Consider the following 17,672-nt stretch of genomic DNA (forward strand, 5'->3'; position numbering starts at 1 on the left):
TACCAGCCATTGTTTTGTTCTACTTTGTGGATGTATGCTGGATTATTTCATATTTTTAGCAGAACATTAATCTGGTGCATTTCGATCATCATTTGTGGAATTCATTATTATAAAGTTTATGTCTATACTAGCTAAAAGAATGGCAAAGGTGCTGTTAAATTAATAGATATGGATCAGTGTGGTTTTGTGAATTGGTTGACAATCTTTATAGAACAATGATGATCCAGAGGGAAGCAAAATGTAAAAAAATTCCTGTGTTGTTGGTGGGTCTTAATGCACAGAAAGCATTTGACAGAGTAAACTGAGATTTTATGAATAAGACAATTGAAACATTTGGATTCCTTGATACAATAATAAGGTTAATTAGGATATATGAAGGATCAGAGGCAAGAATTAAAGTGGGAGGGCTCCTCTCAGATAAACTGTGTTTGAGCAGAGGAACTAGGCAGTGGTGTCCTCGTTTTACTTTATTTGCTTTATATTTACAGCCATTGGCAAAGAAAATAAGGAATGCAGAAATACAAGGATATAATTGGTATAGTAATCAAGAAATGCTGGCTTTATTTGCAGAGGATATTATTTTGTACCTGCTAAATTCTGAAAAGGACAGCTCAGTGTCATGGAGTATTTTGAGACAGTTTCAAGTCTTTTGGGGATATAAAATTAATGAAGATAAAGCAAATTGGTTCAGCAATATCCATATTTATGGGGACATGATAACATGAAGTATTTAGGAATATAGATTAAAAGACTTCTGTTATTACAGCTAAGGATATGTGGGAAGAGATTAAACAAAAGATAATCCAACAAACTGAGAAACTGGAAACTCTTATTTATAGATATGGATAGTAACATATAAACAGTGTAAATGTTTTTAGTTCCTTTAGTCTTGTATATGGCTCAGATATACTTTTATTAACCCAAGGAAAAGTTGTGGACAAAAATTAATAAAGAACTGAAGGAATTTATCTGGGAGGGAAAGGGGGCAAGAATTAAGATGGATAAGTTGATTCTTCCAATAGAACAAGGTGGTGTAAGTTTACCTGATTTGAAGGGCTGTTTTTAGAGCTACACAGCTAAGATTCATATAAATAACCCAAGCAGACGGTTATAATTCAAAGTGGAAAGGGATAATGATGAAGCAAGTGGGAAGTTCAAGAAATAGCGAGAGAGTGGGATCTTAGATGTAGATCCTTAAAGAGAAGAACAACAACCATAAAGAATATTATATTCATAAAGTAGCAGAAAGGACTCTAAGAACTAAGCCAGTATGAGAATGGAGAAAGGAGATTTTGCCAGTAGGGATGACTGCAAGTAGGGCTATAGAAAATAGGAAAAAGGAGATGGAATTTACTGCATAAACCTAGCAAAGGAACCAATATATTGGGAACAAATAACTCAAGCAGGAAAGATAACAAAGTGGGATGATGCCAAAAAAAATGTTTGGACTGCAAGTTAGAGACTGCCTTCCCTACCAGGGCTTGATCTCAGAGTACAGTCAAAGAGAAAGGGATAAGGGAATTTTAAGTAAAAGACCTGCTCTGTTAGAGTTTTGAGCTGAACCTGGTGATTGCATGATAACTATAAGAATCAATCAAAGGAGGTTAGAAAAGATTGAGAAGATATACTGGAAAAATAATTTACAAGGGAACAATGGGTAAAAATACGTATGGCTCCCAAGTATGCAACAAAGTCTAGATAGTTTAGGAATTTTGCTTGGAATTGTTTGCATAGTTAGTTTTATACCCCAACAGACTTCGAATAATTTTTCATAAGGTAAGTAGGAAATGTTGGTGGTGTGATGAGGAAAAAAGATATAACTGGTAGGATCTTCTTATAAAGTTCAAAGTTTCAAAACTTTGAACTTCAAAAGGCCAAGACCAGAAGATCAAAGTTTTGAAACTTTGAAAACTAAATAAAAAGAACATTGTTACGTTTTTGCAGGGGACAAGCCCCCTTCACCCCCCCACATCCCTGCTAAATAAATATACCAACTAATAAAGAAAACCAAGCAAAAGGTTGAATGAAAAAAAACAAGCGAAACTGGAAAGCAGCAATAATTTATTCCGGTACCTCGGCTGAGTGCCTTCAAAGGAATAAAAACCATCAGTTTCTTAGCTGCTTATATATTATGCATAACACCACTTATACAATTAAATAATTAATTATATAAAGACATAATACCAATATAATACCAATAAAGTTAAAGAGACATACTATGTTAAAACACTGAGAAACTCAATGTAAAGTACATTCAGTATGAAAATATAAAAAACACCTAAGTGCATCACAAAACACAATACAATTTACTACCAAAAAATCAAAGTGTAAGGTTTACTTCTAAATTCATGCCCCTAGGTTTTAAAGTGCTGAACTTCAAAATAAATCTACTTTCAAGGTTTAAAAGATTCTGTAAGTAGTTACCAGTAATACCAGATGCAGGTTTGGCTAAAGCACAAAAAAATAAGGATTCCATAGCACCATTATGAACTGTGTTAAAATGTTCAGCAATTGGACTGTCAATTCTAGCATTTCTAACATCACCCATATGTTCCAAAATACGTATTTTTAATTGGCATTTTGTTTGGCCAATATAATATTTACTTGGAACACAATCACAGCCAATAATATACATTACCCCACAAGATTTGCAGTTAAAATAATTCTGGGCAGTATATTTCACCCCATTTATGGTACTGCCTGATAAGTTCTTCACATTCTTGCAAATTTTACATTTGCCACATCTGAACATGCCATAAGGCAAAGTAACCAATTCAGAACCTACAATATCGCTGGAATTGAACTTAAATTTCAAAATTTCTTTAAGGTTTGCATATCTCCCATAGGAAAAGGAAACAAAATCTGGAAACAAATTGTCTATCTCCTCATTGCCACGAACAATTGGCCATAAAAATTCTACTACATCTTTCATCATTTTAGAAAAAGGAGAAAATCTTGTGACAAAATAAATGCTGGTGTTGTCATCAATTACACGTTCATGATTTTTTAGGGTATTAGACCAGTCGTTATTAGCCCTATAGGTAGTTCTACTTAAATTTACTAATCTGTCAACACTATTTTTAAGCAATTTATCTGAATAGCCTCTAGACCTTAACCTATGTCTAACATTTTCAAATTCCAAATTTAAAAAGATGTTTTCAGAAGTATGTTCCTGGATACGTTTAAATTCCCCAAACGGAAGAGCTTCAATTAAATGTGCAGGATGCACACTACTAGCATGTAAAAAATTATTACAAGCAGTATCTTTTCTGAATGGTCTATATTGAACCAATTCATTTTGATCAACATATAATAAAATGTCCAAAAACTGGATTGTGCAAGAATTCACATTATAAGTAAATTCCAAACCAAACTTATTACGATGCAAATTTTCAATAAATGCATCAAATTTCAGTTTGTCTCCTTTACAGATAAAAATCAAATCATCAATATATCTGTAATAAGAAAGAACATTTCTCTTAAAAAAATCTAAAGTGTACAGAAAATTGATTTCAAAGCATGACATGAACAAAATGGCATAAGTAGGGGCAAAATTAGCCCCCATGGCAGTTCCTTCTTTTTGAAGAAATATTTTTTGATCAAAAAGAAAATAATTATGGGTGAGTGCAAACTCAAGTAATGAAATAATAAAAGAAGTGCGTGGACCTTCTCCTAGAAATTTTTCAATTGCTTCCAAACCAAATTTAGTCTTAATACTGGTATAAAGTGCCTTTACATCTACAGTTGCCCAATATAAAGTTTTTCCCCATTTAAAGTTTTTAATAGAATGGCAAAACTGATTAGTGTTACTGATGTGAGAGGTTACATTTCTTAGCTCTTTTTTAAGAATACTATCTAGAAATATCCCAACATGTTCCAAAAAACCTCCACAACAAGATACAATGGAACGACCCGGAGGGTCACGTAAATTTTTATGTATTTTAGGGAGTGCATAGAACATGGGGTCCTTGGGATTAACAATAAACAACCTTTTAACATCATTTTTGTTCAAAAAACCCAACCTTTCACCTCTTTCCAAAATATCCAGCAGTGCTGAATTAAATTCACTAATGGGATTATTAGGTAATTGCACATAGATACAGTCATTACATAAAAGATCATAATTCATTTTCAAGTAATGACATCTTTCCATAATAACCCAATTACCCCCCCTTATCAGCTATGCAAAAAATATATTTACTAGAAACTGCTTTCATCTCTTTCAATGCTAACCACTCAGACTTGGTCAGATTGAATTTAATATACTTTTTCAAAAATGTAACATATTCAGTTTCTATTTTTTTGCATAGAACATTTTCAAAATTCCTTAAAATAAAAGAATTTTTCGGAGGGCAAAAAGAACTGCAAATGGGCAACCAAGGAACTGTAAGTTTCCCATAACCAGTAATAAAACGCTCAGAATCTTCAGAAACATCTACAAAAACAGAATTACCATCACCAACACTACAATCAGTGTCAGCCCTAACTACATCAAAATCACACACTTCACCATTATCACATTCATACAAAGAAAGATCCATAAGAGGATCATTCAAAATTGACAAATCATCACTGCTAGAAGAAGAAAAATTAGTATGGGACTTAACACTACATATACTCTCATTCTGTGCAATACTGTCAGTTTGTTTGTTTTTTAAAGCAAAATACACTCTTAAATACAATTTCCTAACAAAACGTTTCACATCCAATAATAGTTCCGAAAGCGCTGGTATCCTAGTCGGAACAAATTTGCTACCTTTCTCCAATACCAGCAGCATATCAGTGCTAACAATTAAATTACTCAAATTAACAATGTGCATGGAATTTTCACTGTTTAGCAAGCGAGCGCCAAAATTTAAGCTAGAATTCGGTAAGTCACTAGACGTAGAAACAGAAACAGGTAAAGGGTCCAACAAAGTTATGTTATTAATATCTTTGATTGCGACCCTTGTTGCGCGACTTACGTTTAGACCCTTGTCGAAAATTCCATCTGCCTGAATCTTCTATGTCAGAAGTAGTCCCAGTGTCATCCACAATATCCACTCTTTCAAAAGAGACGCTCTTTTTACTTCCAGCAGTGTCCGACGATGAAACAGATGAATCACGTCCGCTACGTGAGCTACGTGAACCTGCCTCTGCTCCTCTCATCTGGGACAAACCATTCTTTCGCTTGCGTTGCCACGAGTAAATCAAATTCTTTTTGAAGTCACTAACATCCCTATTAAGTTTTTTCTTCTTTCTTAAGATGACATCCGCTTCTACTTTTGTAACTTCATCATTGATATTTTTCACAGCAGAAAGGAAAACTGTATCTGGATATTCATTGGCTAGGCTTGCTTCACCTTCAGCAATTTGTGTTTGAATTAGTCCCAAACTTCTCCGGTTACGTTTAATTAAGATTTTTAACCAGCTAAGGGAACATTGTAGAGAAGCTGCCTTCCATTCTTCCAAATATACAGTCTCATCATCTGAAAATTTATAAGCAGGTAATTTATCAATTCTGAGTCCCCTCGGTGTGATAGAGAGTTCAACATATTTCTCAAGCAACCGAATGTCATAAAATAAAGAAGTCTCTTTAACTCTTAATTTTTTCAAATCTTCAAATTTTCTATCAAAGGTATTATTACCAGATATTGTCCATGGGTCAGATTGAGCCAACTTGTCCTCCCTTTCCTTGAGCAAGTTCGCAAACAGGAACCCATTGCTATTTAAAGTAGACATCACGAAATTCACAAATTAACCAGTTTCTTCCTTGAAACGAATAAAGAAAACCAAGCAAAAGGTTGAATGAAAAAAAACAAGCGAAACTGGAAAGCAGCAATAATTTATTCCGGTACCTCGGCTGAGTGCCTTCAAAGGAATAAAAACCATCAGTTTCTTAGCTGCTTATATATTATGCATAACACCACTTATACAATTAAATAATTAATTATATAAAGACAGCCGAGGTACCGGAATAAATTATTGCTGCTTTCCAGTTTCGCTTGTTTTTTTTCATTCATAAATATACCAACTCCAAGATCACACTACAGAGAGGGAAACAGAAAATATAGCATTCCGCGCTGTATGGCGATCTCCATTCAGAATGTTTGACGTTTCAAAACTTCGATCTTCTGGTCTCGCCTTTTGAAGTTTGAAGTTTTGGAACTTTGAGCTTCTGAGGGGAATCCAACTGGGTACATATGTTTTGGGAGTGTAATGAGTTGACAGATTTTCAAAATTCCATACATAGTACTCTATTAGAAATATTGGGTGAGCAAATGGCTTTAACTAAAGAAATTATTCTTTTGAGCTGAAATACAGGATCTGAATTGCCTAAGCATAGTAAAGCCTTATTAAGTTTAATTCTTAAATTGCCAAAATGCAATTACTTGAAAATGAAAATCAAAGTCCAAACCAAATATTATGAATTGAATATTTAAGATAAAAGAACTGGAAGAGGGATCTTTAGAAAAAGGAAGGAAAAATTGCAGTGAAATAAATGGAATTTGAGGGGAATGATATTTGCAGAATAATATTCAGCAGGAGAAGGAGTGAAGTTCAAGAGAAGGTAGGAATTGAGCAATTTATATAATGCTTGACTGATGATGGTTCTAAATAAAGAAAACATGCAATGAATAATGTAGGTAATGGAAAAAAGTTCTAATATGGTTTGTTTTCTTTTCTATAAATGCCTGTGTCTTAAGTGATAATTTAGTAAAGCTGTTTAAAACATAAGTATGCTGTTAGGTTGAACAGGGAGCATCTTCAGTACATTTAACTACATATTTTGGTTTTCCTGGGTCATAGAGGGGGCTTGCAAGGATATGGCATGGAACTTTTGTGTAAGATAATTTGGATGTGGAGAAGCTCAGGCATATCATACTGATAGGCATGCCTTGAGGTGTGCTTGTTGTTAATGTAAACAGAGACAGTTCCACCTTTTTTCCTTTCCTGTACAGTAATTGATCTAAATGTGTGAAGGCATTGTGGCCCTGCATGTCTGGGGTGCTGTCTACTATGTTGGCAGGTTTATCAGGTTGGTAATGCCTAAAATAGCAGTATGGGGATGGATAACACTTTAGACAGAAATCCCAGGGAGGACAGATGCAGACCATTCCTGGCAAAGCAGCGTGGTCTGTCAACTATATCACTCAGGCTTATAAATATTGCACCTCCCTCAAATGGAACCACATTCTAAGCCAATTGTTAAAGTCAATTATCTTCTGTTCATATTTTAGCATAATGTGTGGAGAGGGCAGAATGCTGCTCATTGCTAGACCCATATCAGTCTGGGACACAGAGTTCAAGAACTCTGTCATATTTGTCATGTTCATAGGTTCATATGTTTATAGGTTGGTACTAGGCTATCAGCCCTAGGGTCTATACAAGCCTAGCCATAACAATTCCCTGGCTATTTCTTCCTACACTATTTATTTCCTTGGACCCCTGTCTAGCAGGGTGATTGACATGATCCCTGGGGTGAATTTCCTTTCTCCCATCCAATCGTCAAGGTTCCTTTTGAAAAGGGCCAAAGAGGTGCTCTGCTTGACATGTATGGGCAGTCTATTCCAGAGTCTAGGGAGTCTCTGGGTCAGGAACCTATCCCTCCAGCATGTTTTGTTTATTTTGATGACAAGGTTTAGATCCCTGGAGTGTGTGGCTCTGAGGGATTGGGATTTCTTTAAGTGTAGCATGTCTAGCAGCTCTGGGTTTGACATGGCTTTGTATGTTAAGCAGAAATCGCCTCTGAGTAGACGATATGCAACAGAGCATAGCTGGAGTTTTAAAGGCGGTCAGTGTAGGGCATCTGCTTTAGGCCTGTGATTCTTTTAGTGAGGTATTTCTGTGGCCTTTCCAGTTGTTGCAGATGTCTTGAGAGGTACATACCAAACGGGGAGTTGAATTCTATAATGGGTCTAATGAGGGATGAGTACAGTGGGACAATGGCCTCATTTTTTCTGGAAGAAAAGCCCTTAGTGATGATGTGTGCCACATAGAAGGATTTCCTGACTGTCGTGGCGATGTGGTTATCGAAGGTGAGACCACTGTCTACCTGTGTCCCTAAGTCTCTTATCACACTTTTGGTGTTTAGTATACTGCCACCTATGTGGTAATTCACGGGTACATGATTTTTCCCAAAGGGGATAACTATACATTTTTTGACATTGAGCTTGAGCCCATGGCTCTGGCACCAAGCATCTGTTTCTGTAAGGCCCTTTTGCAGACTATCTACATCATTTGGGGATTCAAGAATGGCTCCCAGTTTGCAGTCATTTGTGAACTTTGTTAGCCAGAGACCCTTAGTGTTGGCCTGTACTTCAGAGAAGTAGATGCCAAACAAGAGCGGTCCCAGGACTGAACCCTGAGGTACTCCACTTTTCACTTGTCTGGAGCTGGATTTGGTGTTGGCTACTTTTACAGTGTGGGTTCTGTCGGTAAGCCAGTTGGCAACCCATCGAGTGATGTAGGGATTAATGCCCAGCTTAGCAAGTCTATCTATGATTCCAGAGTGGGGAATGGTGTCAAAGGCCTTGGCGAGGTCCAGTTAGGCTGTGTGGACAGACTTACCCTCATCCACAGCTCTGGAGACTGATTTGAAGAAGTCAATCAGGTTCAGGAGACAAGATTGGCCCTTCACGAACCCAAACTGGGTGGGGTCCAGTGTTTGAAGGTTGCCAATGTCTTTGTTTATACGTTCCATAATAATACGTTCCATGGCCTTGCAGATCAGGCTCATCAGACTGATGGGGTGGTAGTTCCTGGGATCCAAGGTGGATTCCCCTTGTGGAGTGGGATAACTGTAGCTGTGTGCCACTCAGTGGGCACAAAGCCTGAGGTGAGGATATGATTAAACATGACAATTAGGTGAGGTGCCAGTTCATTTTGTAGTTCATGTAGTACACAGCCCAGGATGTCATCTGGTCCCATGGATGCTGTATTCTTAGCTTTGGAGAGTGTTTTTTTTTACATCTGTGGCTGTTATTACTGGAATTTGGCAATCTTCCGGTATTGAGATGGGCTGTGTAGGGGGTGAGACAGGGGTGAAGTTGGCACTGAATCGACCTGCCAGGACATTGGCAATAGCCTTGGGATCAGTATATTTAATGCCATTCTGTTGTAGCTCAGATCAGATCTGAGCATTGCTATTTAGATTCTTGACATAACTATAGAATGCCTTGTGGTTGTCCTTGGAATCTTTGGCAATTTTATTTTCGTAGCTAGCTTTGGAGGATTTTATGAGGGATCTCAGCTTCTTACTGAGGCTGGTAAGAGAGTTTTTTGCATCCTGGGATTTTCCTCTTTTCTGCAACAGTTTCTTCTTTTTGTTGTAAAGTTTGTTTATGGCAGGGGACCACCAGATTAGCTTCCTTTTTTTGGAGGAGAGCATCTTGGTTCTATTTGGGATGGCACGATTCATGCATGAGTGGATGTGCTCGTATAGTGCCTTAGTGTAGGATTCAGCAGTTGAACTTTCAGTTCCCGTCTGCATTGGTGTCATGAAGTTTGTCACTTCTAACTTGAGTAGCATGAAGTTGGCTTTGGAGAAGTTTTTTATGGAGGTTTCCTTACTGGGGGGGGGGGGGGGGTGGATGTTAAGGGTGATTAGCTTATGGTCAGACCTGACCTACAAAGGGGTGACCATAGGTGTAGAGCATTGATTTCCCATGTTGATAATGACCAGGTCTAAGATACTGGAGCCCCTGGTGGGATTATGGATTAGTTGATCCAGGGCATTGGAATTTATGAATTCCAAGAACCGTTGGGCAAAGGTGTTGGTACACGAGTAGTTTTCCCAGTTAATGGCAGGGTAGTTGAAATCACCCGGTATTAGGGTGTTTGGTTGTATCTTAATATTTTCCAGTATGTTTGGAAAGGTGTAGTCAGAATCTTGGGGCATGGTGTGGGATCTGTAGCAAGCTACAGTTTGGATTGCAGTCTTACCTAGTGTTAGTTGCATCTGGAGAATTTCGGACGAATTGTGTTGGGCAACTAGCCTGTTGGTGTTAATATCCTTGGTGAATATGGACACTCCTCCACCTTTAGTGGTTTTGGTCCTGGTTTGGTGGCCTTAACGTGTGGTAAGAGTTGTAGTCTGGTATTGCAGGGGTGCTCTCTGGAGCCTTGAAGAAGGTCTCAGTTACTGCACAGATATCGATGTTCTCCATTTTTAGGAGTGCCTCGAGAGAGTGCATTTTGAGGTTTAGACTTCTAGCATTGAGTAGCATTACCTTCAGAATTTGCATGCTTGTACCTGTTATGGTGGTGGTTTTGTCCTTTGTAATTTGCCTAAAAAAGGCACTATAGGGGTGGCAAGAGCCTTAGCCAGTAACCTGAATCCCAGGGGTGACAGGTGCAGACCATCTCTGGCAAAGCATCGTGGTCTGTCGATTATGTTGTCCCAGGCAGACAGATACTGGATCCCCTTTGAATGACACCAGAAGTATAGCCAATTGTTGAAGTCAATCATTTTGTCCTTATATTGTGGCATCATTGTGGGCGAAGGCAGGATGCTACTCAGGGCTAGAGTCATAACTGCCTGGGCCACATGATCTCAGAGCTCTTCCATGTCTCTTTTCATGTAATCCAGGGAGGTACATTTCATGTCATTCACTCCAACATGGACAATGAAAAAGTCATATCTGTACTTGTTTTGGAGTGACTTGAGTGCATGCATTATGTGGCAGATCCTGGCACCCAACCGGCAGCTGACTTTAATTTTCTCCTTGTTCAGCCTGGTGAGTGGGACATCAGTGTGCCTGACTATAGAGTCACCTATGACTAAAGTGTTAGGTACATTGTCTTGCCTTAGGGGCTGTTGCTGAGTGGCACACTGGAGTTGTGAGCTATGTGACACTTTGGTTGTGATTGGTGTGGGTTTGCGTTTCAGCTTCGGAGGTCCTTGTTGCTTGGGCACGTTACAGTTAAGGGCCTCCGCATATGTGGATTTAATGTTGCTATGTGTGGGTGTTGGTGGTGTAGGTTTAGAAGGGCTATGTGTTGCTTATAGGTTCATAGGTAGGTACTAGGCTATTGGCCCTAGGGCCCATACAAGCCTAGCCAAAAAATGTACCCTGGCTTTCGCCACCCAAGAAAATTATTTTCCTGTGCCCCTGTCGAGCAGAGCCACAGAAGTGATCCCTGGGGTGAATTTCCCATTTCCCATCCAATCATCAAGATTTTTCTTGAAGAGTGCTAATGATGAGCTCTGTTTGACATAGATAGGTAGCCTGTTCCAGAGTATGGGAAATCTCTGGGACAGGAATCTATCCCTCCAGCATGTTCTGTTTATTGTAGTGACAAGGTTAAGGTCCCTAGAGCGTGTAGCTCAGAGGGATTGGGATTTCTTTAAGTGGAGCATGTCCAACAGCTCTGGGTTTGACATAGCTTTGTATGTTAGGCAGAGATCGCCCCTGAGTAGGCAATATGCGATGGAGTAAAGCTGTAGTTTTTTTAGACGGTCTGCATAGGGCATCTGTTTGAGGCCAGTAATCCTCTTTGTGAGGTATTTCTGTGGTCTTTCCAGTTGTTGTAGATGTCTTGTGAGGTACATACCAAAAGGGGCGTTGCACTCTATAATGGGTCTAATGAGTGATGAGTAGAGGGGAACAATGACCTCTTTTTTTCTGAATGAGAATCCTTTTGTGATGAGATGAGCCACGTAGAAGGATTTCCTGACCACTGTGGCGATGTGATTATCAAAGGAGAGACTACTGTCCACCTGTGTCCCAAGGTCTCTTATCACATTTTCAGCATTAAGTAGACTACCAGCTATGTGGTAGTTAATGGGTACAGAGTTTTTACCAAAGGGGATGACAATACACTTTTTGGTATTGAGCTTCAGGCCATGGCTTTGACACCAGGTATCTGTCTCAGTGAGGCCCTTTTGTAGTTTGTCCACATCGTTAGGAGTTTCGATTATGGCTCCTAGTTTGCAGTCATCTGCAAACTTTGTTAGCCAAAGACCTTCTGTGTTGGCCTGCACTTCAGAGAAGTAGATACCAAACAGGAGAGGACCCAGGACTGAACCCTGTGGTACTCCACTTGTCACTGGTCTGATGTCGGATTTGGAATCCGCTACTTTCACAGTGTGGGTTCTGTCCGTGAGCCAGTTGGCAACCCATCTTGTGACATAGGGATTTATACCTAGTTTAGTGAGCTTATCTATAATTCCAGAGTGGGGGATGGTATCGAAAGCCTTGGCGAGATCTAGATAAGCTGTGTGAACCATTTTACCCTCATCTATGGCTTTGGTGACTGCTTCAAAGAAGTCAATCAGGTTTAGGAGACATGATCTGCCTTTTACAAATCCAAACTGAGTAGGGTCCAGAGTTTGGAGATTACCAATGTCTTTGTTTATGAGTTCCACGATGATACGTTCCATGGCTTTGCAGACCAGGCTCGTCAGGCTAATGGGGCGGTAGTTCCCGGGGTCCATTGTGGCTCTCCCTTTGTGGAGTGGGATAACTGTCACGGTGCGCCATTCAGTGGGTACAAAGCCTGAGGTGAGGCTATTATTGAACATGGTACTTAGGTAGGGTGCCAGTTCATTCTGTAGTTCGTGTAGAATGCAGCCTGGGATATTGTCAGGTCCCATGGATGCTGTGTTCTTGGCTTTGGAGAGTGTGTTTTTTACCTATGCAGCCGTGATTATAGGAACTTTGCATTCTTCCGGTATAGAGATGGGCCCTCTAGGGGGTGAGAGGGGGGTAAAGTTAGCACTGAACCTATCTGCTAGGATGTTGGCAATATCAGTTGGTTCTGTATATTTAGTGCCATTATGCTGTAACTCAGAGCAGATCTGAGTGTTCCCATTTAGATTCTTGATATAGCTATAGAATGCTTTGTGGTTGTCTTTAGAGTCAGTGGCAATTTTGTTTTCATAACTAGCTCTGGAGGATTTTATGAGGAATCTCAGCTTCTTACTGAGGTTGACCAGGGAGTTCCTCCAGTCATGGGATTTTACTCTTTTTTGCAACAGTTTCTTTCTTCTGTTGTAGAGTTTGTTTATGGCAGAGGACCACCAGATTGGCTTCCTTTTTTTGGAGGATAACATCTCGGTTCTATTAGGGATAGCATGATCCATGCACTCGTGTAAGTGCTTATAAAGTGCATTCGTGTAGGATTTGGCAGTCATACCTCTATTGTCCGTCTGCATGGGTGTCATGAAGTTTGCCACTTCTGTCTTAAGAAGTATGAAGTTGGATTTTGAGAAGTTTTTTACGATGGTTTCCCTAATTGGGGCTGGGGCTGGGATGTGGATGTCTAGGCTGATTAGCTTGTGGTCGGATCTGATCAACGAGGAATTGACCTCTGGTGTGGAACACTGGTTTCCCATGTTGGTAACGACCAGGTCTAGGATATTGCTGCCCCTGGTGGGGGTGTGAATAAGTTGATCCAAGGCGTTGGAATTTATGAATTCTAGAAAACATTGAGCAAAAGAGTTGGTACATGAGTAGTTTTCCCAGTTAATGTTGGGGTAGTTGAAATCGCCCATTATTAGGGTGTTGGGTTGTACCCTAATACTTTCCAGTGTATCAAGAAATGAGGAGTGTGAATCCTGGGGCATGGTGGGGGGTCTGTAGCAAGCTACAATTTGGATTGCGGTCTTGCCCAGAGTTAGTTGCACTTGGATAATCTCGGATGCATTATGCTGTGCAACTAGCCTGGAGGTGTGGATATCCTTAATGAATATGGACACGCCTCCGCCTTTAGTGCTTCTTTCTGGGTTAGGTGGTCGAAAGGTGTGGTATGAATTGAAGCCTGGTAATGCAGGGGTGCTCTCTGGAGCTTTGAACCAGGTCTCTGTCACTGCACAGATGTCAATGTTCTCCATTTTAAGGAGTGCCTCGAGTGAGTGCATTTTGAGGTTTAGACTTCTAGCATTGAGTAGCATTACCCTCAGATTTTGCTTGCTTGTACCTGTTACGGTGGTGAATTTGTCATTTGAACCTTGCCTAAAAAAGGTGCTATAGGGGTGGCAAGAGCCTTAGCCAGTATCCAGAATCCTAAGGGCGACAGTTGCAGGCCATCTATGGCAAAGCATGCTTGAGGTGTAGTGCCGGTATTAACCTTCTCCTCTTGACTGTCTAGCACAATCTTGGGTGGAGAGAGCTTTGCTTCCAGTTTGGCTATGTAAGTGCATCTCTCACAGGTTGCAGTGTTGGGTGGTAGGAGGAGAGGGTTGTCTGTGTACACGAGGCAATTGCTGCATTGCCCCAGTATGCCCAGATTCACCAGGTGGACAGGAGAAATCACCGGAAGCTGACCCTTGGACATGCCTGGTTTGGTACTTTTTTTGTAAAGTACAGGAGCTGTTTTCCCTTGCCTTAGCAAGGTACTTTGCAATTATAAGCTGTTTAGTGCCTCCAATTAATTTCTCCTTATTAACAAGGAGAGTTGAGTGCTTGTATCAGTTTAAGGCTTCCTAGTGCTTTCCAGCAGGTATTAGAGGAAGTGCTAGTCTCAGGGATGCTTAAAGGTAAGATGAAAAAAAGGTATATCCTAAACACTGCAGTGTGCACTAGATAAGTTAGATGTGAAAGTAGGCAACTTAAGTTTTACCTGTCTAAAAAGTTAAGTTTTAGTGGAGAGTCACTATTTTTAAAACAGCAAGATAGATTGAAAGGGGGTAGTCACTTTGTATTCTGGTACTATGGAATACAATAGGATGGCCAATACATTTAAATAGTTGAAGGGGAGTGATTTCACAAAATGATAATTTTGTGCTTACTCACACAAACCAGTGAAAGCAGAGAGGAAATGAGATATATGGTCAGATTAACATAACAGGCAGGCAACTAGAAAGACAGTGGTATTTAAGAACATGGCAGTAAACAGGTGGGAGGGTGGGGAAAAATTCTTCCTGACTCACAAGAGACAGAGCTGTAGTCTCTTTTAAAGTTTTAATATGCAGTTAAAAGCAGAATACAAGTAAAACACAAGGTAAAGAAAACAAATCACAATATTCATAATAGAAAAAGGCAATAAAGTAATACAAAATACAACAAATAAAAAGCAAACTAGCCTTTCCTTCACAGCAAAGTGCAGCAGAGTCTGGGTGAGCCTCTCTAGTAAAGCTCTGAAATGTTTTATTTTACTCCTTAAATAGAAGGTTTAGTTCCTAGCTCCACCCCCTCAGTTCACAAATGATTAACCTTACATGACCTCTTCTATCTTATGTATGAGTCCTTAATTGATGAGTTCTAATTTCTGCCTAACTCACAAGCGACAGAGCTGTGGTCTCTTGTAGTCTAGGGAGGTACATCCCAGGTCGTTTATACTGACATGGACTATGACTGAGTCATACTGATACTTGTGGAAAAATGACCAAAGTGCATGCATGATCCTGGCCTCTGATAGACAGCTGACCATGACTCTCTGCTTAACCTGGTTAGTGGAACATCTGTGTGTCTCACAATGGAGTCTACTATGACCAAAACATTGTGTTGTGTCGTTGTGTGTCTTATGGGCTTAGAAGAGGCACCATGGGATGTGGCCATGTGTGTTGTGTTGGGCAGTGATCTTGTGGAACATTCTTAAAGTTGCTGAGGATACTTTTTTTTGTATATCTAGGAGGTCTTTGTGGTGGTTTAGTGAGACTGCATTTAACAGCATCTCTATACGTGGGTCTATGTGCCTGGTCCATACTGTGTGAGGTGGGTATAGTATGTGTTATGACAACCTGTTTATTACAAGTGCTTGTATGTGAGAGCCTTACTTCCAGTAACATTATATAACTGCATCTCTCACACACCATATCAAATTATTTAAGAATTAAGTGGTTATCAGTAAAGATGAGACAATTGCTATACTGCCACAGAATGCCCATACCCACCAGGTTGGCTGCCGAAATATCAGGGAAGTGTTTCTCCATGACTACAGATCCTTATTTAGTTTTCTATAAGGGGACAGTAGAAGAGGGGTTTACAGCTGGCTAGCCTGGTTATTGTAAGAGTATAGCTACAATCAGGACTATCTAAGACCATACTTCTTGTGCGGGTGCTCCTCAGTGCTGAAACTAGTCATTCTTTGAGCAACTAATTACTGTGGAAATTTCAGAGGTAGTTTTATCTGGAAATTTTCAATTCTATGTGCCTGTGGAAATACGGAGTACTGCTAACTGCCAGTACATGATGAGTGGTGTCACTCAAACACACTCAATTATTTACAGATGTAGAGAAAAACTAGGTAAACAAAGCAAATAGCCCTCTGACCAATCAAGCAGTCTCACTTAAAGCATTCCTGTGTGATTCCCAGCTCAGACAGACCAGGCCACCTTTAACTCCCTCTAGAAATGCAGTCCCAGGTCTTCTTAATGTAAAACCACACTTCAGTTAACCTAGATTATAAGTAAGATAAGGCTGTGGAAATTATATATGAACACAGACAATGAAATACAAGTGATTAAGATGTTTTTGGCCCCACTGGCTCTTTATGTAGAACAGGCTTATATTTATCGCTTGAGAGATCAGATATGGAAGAATATAAAAAAAGAAATTCAGAAGGTTTTTTTGGGGATAACAAAATACAAAGAGTACAATTAGAAAAACTAATATTGACAAAGAAACAAGGTCGTTTGGAATTTCCAGATTTGGAGGCATACTATAAGACCACAAAGCTTAAATTAATGTACTTGCTTCAGGATTCAGAATAAATGCCCAAGTGGTAGTATATCACAGGAATAGAGCCCAACTAGGCAATAACAGGATCATGTATGGACATGTGGACAAAGTTTAGAAAGTAATACATAGAGTATTATGTACAGCCGTATATACATAAAACTATTAAGCAACTTTTTACTCTCAAGAATGTCACATCTTGGAAAAATAGAATAATACAAATAGGCTATTTTATATATAGTAATAAGAATAACACAGAAGAAAATGTAATGTGCATTTGCACAAGAAAGAACAAAGAACAAAAAAAATGGAAGCAAATGATAAAAGTAGAGGATGTAATAAAGTGGGATGAAGCTAGACAGACCCTTGGGTTATTTTCTTTTAAAAACACATTTATTGAATTTTCATTTGTGACAGAGGCAAACTTACCCTTATATAAAAGTAAATGAAAGCATATTAACAAGTTCACATTTACAAGCATTATACACCACATATATTGTTCTGCACAGTATATCAATCCACTGTTACATAAATGTTTAATTCTTGCCTTTTCTTAGACCTTATTTTTCCTCCAAAACATTTTTATGCATGTATTCATTTCTTTAGTTACACTAATTTGCTTGCCTAGTATTCCAGACAGAGTACTCTGTATGGAATTTTTAAAGTCTGCCAACTCATTAAACTTCAAAAACATATGTTTCCAGGTACCTCTTATTTCCCCATCAGACTACCACCATTTGCCATCTACCTGAGGAAAAATCCTTTCAGTCTGCTAGGGTTATAAAAGTATCTATGCAAACATTTCCAAGCAAAAATTCTAAATCTTCTAAACTTTGTAACTTATTTGGGAGCCATACATATGTCCTTCCATCATTTCTTGGGAATTGCTTATTTAATCTCTCTTCACACTCTTTTTTGACCTCCTCCGATTGCTTCCTGTAGTTATCATGCAATATTTTATATGTCCTACTAATTCTCCATTTTTTAAAAGCAGCTTCTGCTCTAGATTCGACTTAAGACTCTACCAGTGCTGATCTTTCACTTAGGATTCCCCTGTTCCTTTCTCTTTGC

Source organism: Protopterus annectens, chromosome 10.part0 (genome assembly GCF_019279795.1).
Source record: "Protopterus annectens isolate FY-2018-M chromosome 10.part0, PAN1.0, whole genome shotgun sequence".
NCBI lineage: Eukaryota > Metazoa > Chordata > Ceratodontiformes > Protopteridae > Protopterus > Protopterus annectens.